The 12,159-nt window shown below is 46.3% G+C and overlaps 1 pseudogene; it reads left to right on the top strand.

Annotated features, from left to right (window-relative positions):
• The first annotated feature begins 10,583 nt into the window (after positions 1–10,583).
• LOC120844794 lies at positions 10,584–11,699 on the top strand (annotated as a pseudogene).
• Positions 11,700–12,159: the final 460 nt, after the last annotated feature.

The raw sequence follows: 12,159 nt of genomic DNA, 5'->3' as shown, positions 1-12,159 counted from the left end.
AAACTTAGAGGTATTAATCTTCACCCCGCTGCAGTAAACTGAATTTCTTAATTCCTCCCTAATCGCACTCAGTACACTTGTATTAACAATGTCAAATCTACCATAAGTACAGTAACGTCTGGTGTAACTTAGGAAACCGTTTTGGCCCCCTTCTTTTTTAAATCCAAATTAATGATCTCCGCCATGGCCTTTCTTCTGCAGTGCATTTGTTTGACGATGACTCTGTCATCTACAGACCGATTCATTCACGCCACGATCAACTGACCTTGCAGACCGATCTTAAACTTATAATTCAGGGGTGTCGAAAATGGCAAATTGCTTTAAACTATGATAAATATAAATTGATATCGTTTCCCCGCAGTTCACGTGTCCTATCTTCCTCTTACCACATTTCTAGCAACCCAGTAACTGCTTGTTCACCGTAGGAATTCCTGGGAGTTCATCTGACATCAGACCTGTCATTGACCACTCAGATAACACCAGTCAAAGCCGATGCTAACCGCCCTTTCGATTTCTTCGCCGAAACCTGAGACAAGCTACATTCCCAGTAGAACAACGAACTCTTACTAAATTGGTCATAACTCAACGAGAATTCGTTTCTCCCATACGGTCACCGTGGCAGGAATTCCTAAATAACAAGCTGAACTCTGTTCAAAGCAGAGCCCTCCGCTTTACTTGTTCCCACTATTTCGCTTATGAAAGCATATCAGATTTTCGACATTCAGCGAACCTTGACAAACTCTCACTGCCGTAGGGTGTCTCGTATTTCAGTTTTCATCGGATTGTTTATTACAATAATCATCTCAGATAAAGTTTGGAATCGCCTCCTTACCGCATTTTCCCCCGTGTCAACTATTCTTGAAACTCTGTCCGATTTCATCGCTAGTGGTCACTTACCAAATGTCTACTTTACCATTGGCCACTGACAATTGGAACGCACTGCCTGAGGTAATTGTTTCCACATCTGCCACTAAGAAATTCGCTGCAGCCATCACCTTATTTTTTTGTAACCTATAACTAACCTATGTAACCTATACGCACGTTTCCTCTTCCATCAGCTTGTACGCTGACGACTGTGTCATTTATAAAGAAATTATTAACGATTCTGACATTTCTGTTCTTCAAACTGATGTAAACAACGTCACAGAATGGTGCTCAGAATGGCATATGGAACTCAACACATCTAAATGTAGATCTATGAGAGTGTCCAGGAATAATAACACTTGTCCATCCTACAACATCATTAACTCCCCCCTACTTTCTGTTACTTCCTATAAATATCTTGGTGTGCATCTAACCAATGACCTTTCCTGGAATTTACATGTCGAATATGTCACTAATAGCGCAAATCGCTTACTTGGTTACCTTAAAAGAAACCTTTCGCTTACTCCTGTTTCATTAAAGCTTCTAATCTATAAGACTTTAGTCCGTACTAAACTGGAATATGCAGCCTCTATCTGGGACCCCGGTATCACCCTTTCATCCGCTGTTGAGTCCATACAAAATCGTTCCGCTCATTTCATCCTCTCGAACTATCATCGCACATCCAGCGTCACATCTATGAAAGCATCCCTTTCCTTGCCTAACCTCTCTCTTCGCAGGAAAATATCCCGGCTTTGTCTTTTTCGGAAGATTTTTCACTCTAATCAAACACTTCGTCAAACATTATTCTTAGAACCATCTTATATTTCGCTACGAACTAATCACCATCTAAAAGTGGGCGTCCCCCAGTGTAACACACCATCTTTCAATGCCTCCTTTCTCCCTCAGACCTCAATAGATTGGAATCGCCTTCCTGCACCCATAGTCTCGATAACTGATGCCACTGATTTTAAAATTGCCATTACTAAGTTTTTTGATGTTCAATAACTTTTGTTTTATGTCTTGCCTTATGTATCGTTATACTCATATGTTTTCGTTTAAAAAAACCCACTGCTCTCTGTAATGCCTTCGGGCCCTGAGAGAACAATAAATGAAATGAAATGAAACTAGATTGCAGCGTGTTTTTGTTGTTATATATTTGTGTTTTTTTTAAGTGTTCAATTCCTTGTACAATGTCCCCTGGGCCTTCAAGGAAAAATGAAAGGTGATGATGATGATGATTTCTCGCATGTGCACTAAACGTGGAAATTAGTCTTTATCTAACATATTTATTTTCACAGAATTTTATCAATCATTAGTCAACACGTTCTTTTTTCCTTGGTGTCATTATCGCCTAACTTTGCGTATGTAAATTATTCTCTTCGTAGGTGCTTTTTTATATTCTAACACATATTCTCTCTGTTGTGCTGAATGTTAAATATCTAATAGGATCTTCTAAGTCTTTATACTTTATCTATTCTATTCTATGAACGATATTCTACAGATTTGGTTTGTGGTGAGAGTGGTGGGGGGGGGGGGCGGTGCAGACCCATGGGCTTATGTTGACTTTATGTCTATACCTACGGCATGAGGCAAAAATTGATTAAAACGAAGTTCTCAAATTAATTTGAATATGACAAAAAAAATTATGCCACCAACCTCAAGCTTAATCACTAACTTTATTTCGGATGGCAGTTTTTCAGAACGCATCATCACATCTGAGTCACACGTCTTCAAAGAGGTGAAGGTACGGAGCTAGCGATCGACAAATCATATATACGTTATTCACATCTTCTCTTAAAGAAGGCTAAAATGATGTTTTTTAATGCTTTTGAGAAGACAAGCATTCATTCAGAGTCACTTTAAATAATGGAAATGAGCAGTTTGTTTATAGCTAAATTTCTGCTTTCAGCTCGCTACAAGGTGTGCGGTGGCCACACTTTAGATAAGGTGGTGGCTGTCAGTGTTCGGATAGCACTCCTGTTCAACCATGGGTGGCGCGATTCCCAGCGGAATGGTCAAGCATATTTGTGTCAAATCTTCGCCCTTTGCTCGCTCTTTTGTTTGTGTTAAAAAATTTAGGACAACGTCCTTGTAGGCAGGCGGTATTGATCCAAGCCACTACACCGGTGGAAGTGCGAAGCGTGGAATACTTTTGTTCTCGCTAAGACTATTGTGTTTCTTGAATCAACCATAAAGTCGCGGGTTATGTTGCACAGGCGATTTAGCAATGCTATGTCTTATGCTATTTCACAATGATATTCAATGGCGCAAAGCAGTGGGTAGGAACATAATTAAGACCGTGTGCTTACTTAATTGTACAGTTGTGTTAAGGAATATAAGCCTTGTATTTCTTCTACTCTGTTTCAAAAATCAAAACCCTGAAATTCCTGCATAATAAATGTATCATGATACAAGAAACGTCTGTGCAAATAGAACAACAATAACAACTGCACTTCGTTTTCCGGTTTACTCTCCTCTTTGTTTTTCGACCCAATTATATTCTGGTATACCTTGTATCGTGTCTGTGAAAATGCAGCAGCGTGTTGTATTTATACACAAGCATGCTAAATCGAAATGTAGTTTTCGCACTACGCTTGTAGAGAAGAAACGTGGAGGTTGATACATGTAGCAGATCGACGTAGGGTCACTCCCCTACAAGCAGGGTCTACGGTAACTGACAACTAGGAAGCGCAGGGGTCGCTTTTAACGTTCACGCTTCTAGCTTCATCATGGTTCCGTCAGCGCGTTTCATCGGATGATAGCGCCGTCCTATTGGCAACGGAGCAACAATAAAGTAATCACGACTCGCAACGCCGTGCAATTCTTACGCTTCCGGCAACAGCATACAAAGGGAGGCAAGGATGGCTACTGAGGTAAATTAGAACTGTGACTGCTAAGAGCCCTCCATAAAGCATGGGCCGTCTACTGCACAATGTAATAATGTAGCAGTGCGGATCGAGTATCATTTCGCCATAAAAATCACGAGCTGCGATTCCGCTGACAGTATCATTAACAATTAAACTGGGAACGCGATACACCTAAAGAGAGTCGCGCTCATCTGCCTTGGAAGCTACAAAAACTGCAGTGTCCGCGTTGCGGCTGCCTGCTCAGGACTTGAACCCGCATCGTTTTGACCGCGTCTGCGCTTTCCCACGGCCACGTTCCTCGACTCCGATAATGAGTGGTTTGGCAGCTTGACATTCCAGAACGTGTTCATGTCTAACGTTAATATTTCGAGGTGTTCCTACGTTATTCGACCCGTAGGAGTTCCTCGAAGCTGGAAATCAGTTATGTCCGTGCGCCACTGCTCTAGGCGGCAACGTCTGCAACACGCCGTCTTGTTTTTAGATTATCAGCTTACAGGACACGCCCCTTTGAAGAGCTTGTGTTTGATGGTCCGAAAATCAATAAGAGAAGGCAATTAGGATTTCCATCAAGTAATAAAGTTTACATGAGAAGCAGTTATCTCTCCTCTTATCAGATAGCTATTCGCTCGATGCGTCATGTCGATTTCACGTCCCTGGATTGAGGTTATCGTTGCTGTCTTCAACACCGCATGGAAAGGACGTGTTATCAAGTTCCTGGTCTTGCCTAAAACAAGCTAGCACCTTCTGTGGCCTTGAATGTTTTGCAAAGCGCTGTTCTTAAACAAACTGACATTGATTAGAAACTAAGATCAGCGTCTACACACGAAGTGCATGCAAATTGCTTCAGCTAGGACCCACACCGTGACGCCACTGTCTTGTTGCTCTCTTTCAATGCGGTGCGGAAGTTTGTCTGCATCTTTCAAAGTCATTGCGATGATGGAACACTGAGCTCTAATTCGCTGATTAGAAAAATAGTGGGTAGACTTCAAGGCATGTAGCATTAAGGTCTACGCACTACCCTTCCATTCAAAACCAATCAGAACTCGGCATCATTCTGCCGTCACTAAAACCCGTGAGCAAGAAGTAGAAGACTTGCTCTCCGCATAGTTACTGGCGAATTTTCAAATCCAGGAGGTGGCTTTTCGTGTCAGCGCTTTGTGCCTAACCGTTTGTACCACGCCGTTCTTACCGTATAACAAACCAAACTCATAGCCTGCGGGCCTATAATACGATATACAAAGGTTGTCAAGCCCCTCGTTTCATAAGCACTCCTTTTCTCTGCAATGTGAGTCCGCAAAGTGAAGATTTAAAAAAAAAATGTAAATACTAGCCTTATTGATATTATATTATTTCTAGATTATATTTATATCCTAATATTGTCAAACTTTATGCCGATTTAGGCACTGATTCTATGAATACCTTAAAAATTATGATCATAATGCTATTGATGCAAAGCTGAAAGCCAGCTGGACAAGAATTGAAATAATAATCTTTGGAGAAGGGGAACAAAGGGGACAATTAAAGGACAAACAAAAATACCCAAACACAGTTAGGTGACTGGTGCGCGACGGAAAAATTCCCCCTGGTCCGTGTATCGAACCAGGGACCTCTCTATTTCCAGGGGAGCGCTCTACCAATTCAGCTAACCAGGAGTTAGACATCAGTAGAGCAAACTGATTTTAATAAGCTGCCACCAGTCTATCACTAATAAGGTTGATTATAATCATAATTTTAGGTTATGATTATAATAAAATTAATGCAAAGGTGCAAGCGAGTTGAATAAAAATGACAATAAGAATCTCTGGAAAAGGGGAACAACCGGGACAAAGGAAGTACCTAAAGTGCACAAACCAGAATGTCCTCTCCGCCCGATTGTATCCTTTATCGGTAGCCCCACGTACGACCTGTCAAAATATTTGGTAGAGCTACTGGCGCCGGTGACAGGGAAAAAATGGTCTTTGTGTGCAGAACTCCCAAGAATTCGTTCAGTTAGTCCGCGCCCAGACCCTCCTTCCGAATGAAGGCATGTTTTCTTTTGATGTAGTTTCCCTTTTCACTAATGTTCCTAACGATGTTGCCATTGATGTCGCACGCGAGCGTCTACTTGATGATCAAAGCCTAAGAGCACGCACGTCACTTCACGTTGATGATATAATTTTACTTTTGCGTTTTTGCTTAAACCAATGTTTTTTCGCCTTCCGTGGGGAGACGTATCATCAGGTGAACGGGTGTCCGATGGGGAGCCCGGTATCCGTCAGTGTTGCCAATCTCGTTATGGAGCATATTGAGGAGAAAGTGCTGAAAAAAGTTCTGTTCCCGGTCAAATTTTACCGCCGATATGTGGATGACACTTTCGTCATTTTAGATAAAAGTCATGCTAATGATTTCCACCGGGAGCTAAACAGTGTTCACCCCGCGATACAGTTTTCTTGCGAGGCAGAAGAGCAGGGCAAATTGCCCTTCCTAGATGTATCTGTAATAAGGACAGGCGAGCCGAACCACAGGATTGAAACGGGGGTGTACCGCAAACCATGTGAAACAGATAATTTTTTGGATTTTTTGTCCCATCACCCGGTGCAACACAAGAAATCAGTAGTGCGATCGTTTGTACAGAGATCAAATACCGTGTCATCTAATGAGCTCCATGGCGCAAATGAGATGACTCATTTACAGAGAGCTTTGGTGAAACGTCACTACCCGAGGCGTTTTGTTGACGAGGTCAAAAACAAAATGAAACAAAATGTGAAACCGTGCGAAAGGGAAAGAGATAAGAATGTAGTGTGCATCCCCTATGTCAAAGGAGTCTCCGAACCTCTTAGTCGCGCTTTAAGGCCCTTTGGCATCCGAACTGTTTTCAAGCCATACAGAACTATTGGAAATTCCGTTTCCAAACCAAAGGACCCAACCCCGGCGAACGTCCAAAGACGCGTTATCTACAAGATCCCCTGCAGTGACTGCCCAGCGTCCTACATTGGTGAAACCGGACGGAGGAGAGATACCAGACTCAAAGAACACAAGCGTGACGTCACGTACGCATCCCACGCGACGCGACTGAAGACTGAACTGGTGGACCATGCGTGGACAATGGGGCATTCTTTCGACTTTCCGGCCGCGACGACCTTGGCGAGAGAGGACAGATGGGGGCCCCGAAAGCTTCTAGAATCGTGGTTTCTTCGCAGGGACACATCCGTGTGCAACAAAAACCGCGGCCCTCTCCACGAAGCTTACACGGACATTCGTGATAAATAGTGTTGAGTTTAGGTTGAACCCTGCATTTGCTGTGTAACTACTGATGATGCCTCCCGCATGGGAGGCGAAACGTCTAATGAAGTTGTTTTTTCTGTTATGTCAAGTCGGTGTTCTTGTTTTAATTATGACGTCTCCCGGCTTTTGGAGTATTTTTGCAAAGGAAAACAAACATCTCCAAGCACAGCTAGGGGACTGGTGACCGTCGGAAATTTGTCTGATTTGTGTTTATTTTTTTTCTCCTTTAATTCCCTTATCCTGAAATTATTATGACCATTGACATTAAAAGTGATTATTAAAGCCGCATTAAAGTATCGGATGGAGGGCAGCAATCAAACTTTATTCTCGGTAATGTCTTCCCTACAGTCAAATAGCCAATCTACCCTATTGAAAAAAAATCACCACAAGCTGGTCCCAGCATCCCAGCTTCACGCTGGGTTATTGCTCCAGCATGCCCTGCTTGCCGTGCTGGTCGAGCTGGTTGAATGCTGGGTCCTGCTGGGTGAATGCTGGGCGAATGCTGGGTCATGCTGGGTGAACTGCCATGCTGGCTAGGCTAGTGTACTTCCCCGCCATTTTAACCAGTTTAAATGATTACAGGGACTTAACAAGCCAAACTCTTCTGAAAAGCCAGCTCGGCATCTAATTTATTATTTTCGTATTCGCGGTTTGCTTACATGAGCTCAGATGCTATACATCCACTGCGCTGACACAGTACTAACCGGCGCACAGATAGTGGTTCTCTGTGCAAAACAAACAATGCTATTAAAACTAGATTGCTTATCTCTCACGACGAAAAATACTAGACACACGCCAAAAACAGGCAATAACAAGAAAAATACTACACGGATGAGAGAAGCGAACCTGGGTCCCGACAGTGATAAGGGCGAAGCGGCCTCTTGCGTGATCGGCAGAGGCGAGGAAATTTGTGTGGCTTGGATGGCATTGGCGATACTCCTCGGCACTACCGTTATTCACGAGCACACACACGTTCGAAGACATGAAATGACGCCTCAGTCGGGGCGTCCGATTTCTTCCCGCGCTGAACGGACTGCCGTTCGCTGTCTCCTCAAATCCCGCTTCGCCTGCACCGCCGTTCAAGTAGTCTTTAAACAACGCGCACGCAGCCGTCCCTTCGAAAATCTACCCAAGATAGCCAAACGTGTCTAAAATTTTCCGTTCCCACCACTCTGTCTCTCTCTTCTCGCACACAAAGGAAGATCGCAGCGTGCCTGAAGCGCCCGGTCGTCTAACAAAAACGAGAGGACAAAGAACAGGACGTGGCATCGTCCCCACCCTAGCCGAACTTGGCGCGCGCTCCTGGCGATGCCAATTCGACAAGGTCTTAGCGATCTTGGCGTGCGCGCTCTTAGCAAGACCAGCTTGAACCAGCTTCGGCCAGATTTAGAACCAGCTCGAACCAGCATGACAACCTTGAACCAGCTCAAGTATCAGCTTGCTCATCTGCACTGCCAGCTCGAACCAGTTTGAACCAGCTTGACAAGCTTGAACCAGCTTCAGTACCAGCTAGAACCAGCTTGCCCAGCTGTAGTGCCAGCTCGAACCAGCTTGAAACAAATCGATTATTACCTAGACCAGCTCGAACCAGCTCTAATCAGCTTAAAAACTAGCTAAACCAGCTTGCCCAGCTTGATATCCTTGCTGCTTTGTTTTTTTTTCAAAAGGCAAACCAAAGAAAACAACAAAGAAATATCTTCAGGCGCACTGCACCTGTAAAACATTTGTTTTGCTGTAGTTTAACTCGTCAAATATAGTGCATTAACAAATATGGGTCATGCAAATAGCGTATTTACTGATAATGAATCAGGTGAGTTGTAAGCAACAGAAAATTCCTCATACTATTACAATTACTCAAGAAACATATATTATTAGCGCATTTCGGGCAATAAAGTTCCGGTCTTTGTATATAAGCAGAAGCAAATACGACTCGCAAAGAAAAAAGCTTTGTCACAATATGCCACCCCGAATGAAAAATCCATCAATGTAACCCTGTTTGGCAGTCAATGGTTTCTAGTGGACCGCTGACTGTGCCTGACCGTACGTCAAGCATGTCTGATTGGCTAACAAGTTACTCTGACCGACAGTCAAACTCCAGTCAGACTCCGCTTGTCGGCTTTCTGATGGTTTCCTGGTGGCAGTCGGCCGCCGCGAAATGCCATCAAGATGTCTCGGTGACGATTCTGATTGTACATCGACTGTCTCTGACTGTACGTCAAAAAGCTTTCACGTATAGACAGACGTGCGGTCAAAGGACGTAAAGTTCGTTCGGATACCACTATTTCGTCAAATCTATGAATACGAAAAATAATCTATGCACGAGAAAACGATTTCGGGACGTGAGCCCATAAAACCGCTGATGTTAGAGATATGACACGCAACCGACCGACAACCTTAATCAGAAGCCCGCCGAAACGCCGAACACGCCACTTTCGCTTCGCCCATAGAGGCTTCGCCGAGCTTCCATGAACGAACGCTCTCGACTCGTTTTGTTTGCCCGCTTGCTCCGAGCTGTCAATCCTGCCCGGACTCTACAATGTCTTATGTTTTAGTAGAATTTATACTCGACACGACTCAGCCTGTTGTGAGTTCCGACGACGTAAGGGACTTTAGCGGTGTAGTTGAAGACGACAAGGTGTACCAGGTCTACTGGGCCGGAAACGCGCGAACAACAGGATCGTTCTACGACGCGGAAGTACTCTACATGGCAGGTGAGTAGAATTGAAGTACGACGAGTGATGTACAAGTGCTTTGCATAACATGCTGAAGGCTTAATTGCATATGCAGCCGAAGCATTATTTAGAGCGATGCGCTCAATGTCGGAATCTCGCGCTGCAATACTAAAATGCTCCTGACTCGGTTCGAGAGGTTTGGGCTAGAAAGTTTATACCTTTCTATCTGGCATGAGCTATTGGCCTTACCACTGTGTCGGGGCTGCTCGCGTTCGTCCGTGGAAGCCAGGGCTGTCCATCGTAGCATGCATGCTTGCTCTCTAGCTTCAACGGAGTCGCATAGGTTTTGTGAATTAAAGTGTATACAGTCGTCCCGAAAGGTTCAGACATCGAGGGCGTTTCTTTGAAACATGCTTACAGTACATGTGGTCCCGTTTTTAAACGAATGCACCTTTTGCCCGAAAAACGCAAATTTCAAAAGGGGAAAAAACAAACAAAGAACGGGTGCACACGTTTCCTGATTTTTGATGTCATGAATTACATTCATTTTAAGGATTTGTGAACCGTTTCAAAGATATTGCAAGATGGCCACCTCGGCTTGTGAACCGTTTCATAGCCATCCAAGATTGCCACCTCGGAATTTGAGCTTTCTAGAAAGAGTAAAGCTATACGCAATCCGAAGTGCACTTCGGACGGAAATAGCTATACGCGCTCCGCTAAGCTCGTATAAAACGAATGGTCGAATCGAGTTTCCTAAGCGATGGCGTAGCACAGGCCACTCGACTTCCGGCTGCCGAGCAGATCGGACGTACTCCGTCCGAAGCTCCGTCGGAGCTTCGGACGCTCCGTCGGAGCGGTATCAGCGGCCCTTTCTGGCCGCGGAAGCAGGAACGCTGACTCTGCATCGCAGGACTACGAAGGGATAATGCCTACGCTGCCTACTGGCTCGTCTGTCCAGAACACGATTTTTTTACACGCCGATGTGCGAGCCCGGCCCTACCGCATGGAACATTTCCGAGACGCCTTGGCCCGTGCGGCACTTCCCTCTGAAGTGCTCGCCTTGGGGGCGTACCAGTACAACCACGTGTGGGCTGCTACCTTCAGGAGCGCCGAGGGCAAGAAGAAGTTGCTCGCAGCCGACGGCTTCACAGTCAAGGAAGGCTGCTGCGTCGTGGATGACCCGAATAACCAGGACACGCGACTCAAGCTCCACTGGCTGCTCCACCACGTCCAAGATGAATAAGTGCGTGTGGCCCTGGCGCCCTTTGGGAGGGTGACGGGGATCACAAGAGACAAGTGGCACGTGCCAGGCTGTATGGACATCGGGTCGACGACACGCTCGGTGACCCTCAAGCTGGTAGCCGGCGTCACGGTGGAGGACATCCCTCACCAGCTGCGCATCGCTGGTGACCTGGTGTTGGTGGTGGTGCCGGGCAGGGCGCCGCTTTGCCTTCGGTGTAAGGGCAAGGGCCATATACACCGGGAGTGCAGAGTACCACGCTGTGCGTCCTACAGACGTTTCGGCCACAGTGAGAGCCAATGCGTCCGCACTTACGCGAGCGTTGCAGGGCCCGTGAGGAACGACGATATTTCGAAGCACCTCATGGACGTGGCTGACGCCGAGGAAGCTGCCAGCGGAGGAGCGAGTCAGCTACCCGAGCAGGCACCAGCGCCCCTTGGCCCTTTGGGGAGGAGTGACGAAAGCCGAAGCGACGGTGACCGCGGTAGGCTACCTGCGTGGACGTCGGCGGGCGGTGCACCGAGTGTGGAAAACGTCGGCTTGGCGAAGTCTTCAGCTATCGAGACGCCGCATACTGACAAGGTTGAACCTAAGGACGTCGAGACAGAGGTCCCCACGGCCCCGGTCCCCAAGCGGGCCCGAGAACTTAGTGAAAAAGCCAGCCAGAACTCCGGAGCGGCTGCCCCCGATGAGCCGCACCCAAAGGCGCCTCTGACGCGGCGGTCAAGCCTGAGACCCAAGCCCAAAATACCACCGGACCGAAGTCCGATGATGACGCCGCCCAAGCAGTAGTGAGGCCTCGCGCTTTGCAAGGCACTCGGAAGTCTAGAGGGACGTAAACACGACGTGGCCGAGACGGAGACCTCCTGTAGCGCCTTGGACTTTTCGGCTGGCGAAAATGGTCGGCCAGCGCTTCGGGACAGTGAGTCTTTAGGCGCCTCTCAAAGAGCCGAGGTGAGCACCAAGCAGCTCCGTTCTACTCGCTCAGAAAGGGCAGGTAATCTCGATACAGCCCTACGTGTCGCCACGCTGAATGTACGGGGCTTGGCGGCCAGGCGCAGGCAGTACCAACTTAGCCGCCTTTTTCTGGATAACGACCTTGACGTAGTGGCTGTGCAAGAGACGAAAGTGGAGAGCGAAGAGCAAACGAGCCGTATGCTTCAGCCTTTCAGCGTTCGCTATAATGTATGTGTATGCCACTCCGTTGGTAGATCTGGCGGTTGTGCTTTAATTTTGCGCAATTCCGTAGGAA

This window comes from Ixodes scapularis, unplaced genomic scaffold (assembly GCF_016920785.2).
Source record: "Ixodes scapularis isolate PalLabHiFi unplaced genomic scaffold, ASM1692078v2 PGA_scaffold7__128_contigs__length_106722199, whole genome shotgun sequence".
NCBI lineage: Eukaryota > Metazoa > Arthropoda > Arachnida > Ixodida > Ixodidae > Ixodes > Ixodes scapularis.
The sequence above is the reverse complement of the archived record's forward strand: the minus strand, read 5'-3'. Positions and strand labels throughout refer to the sequence as shown.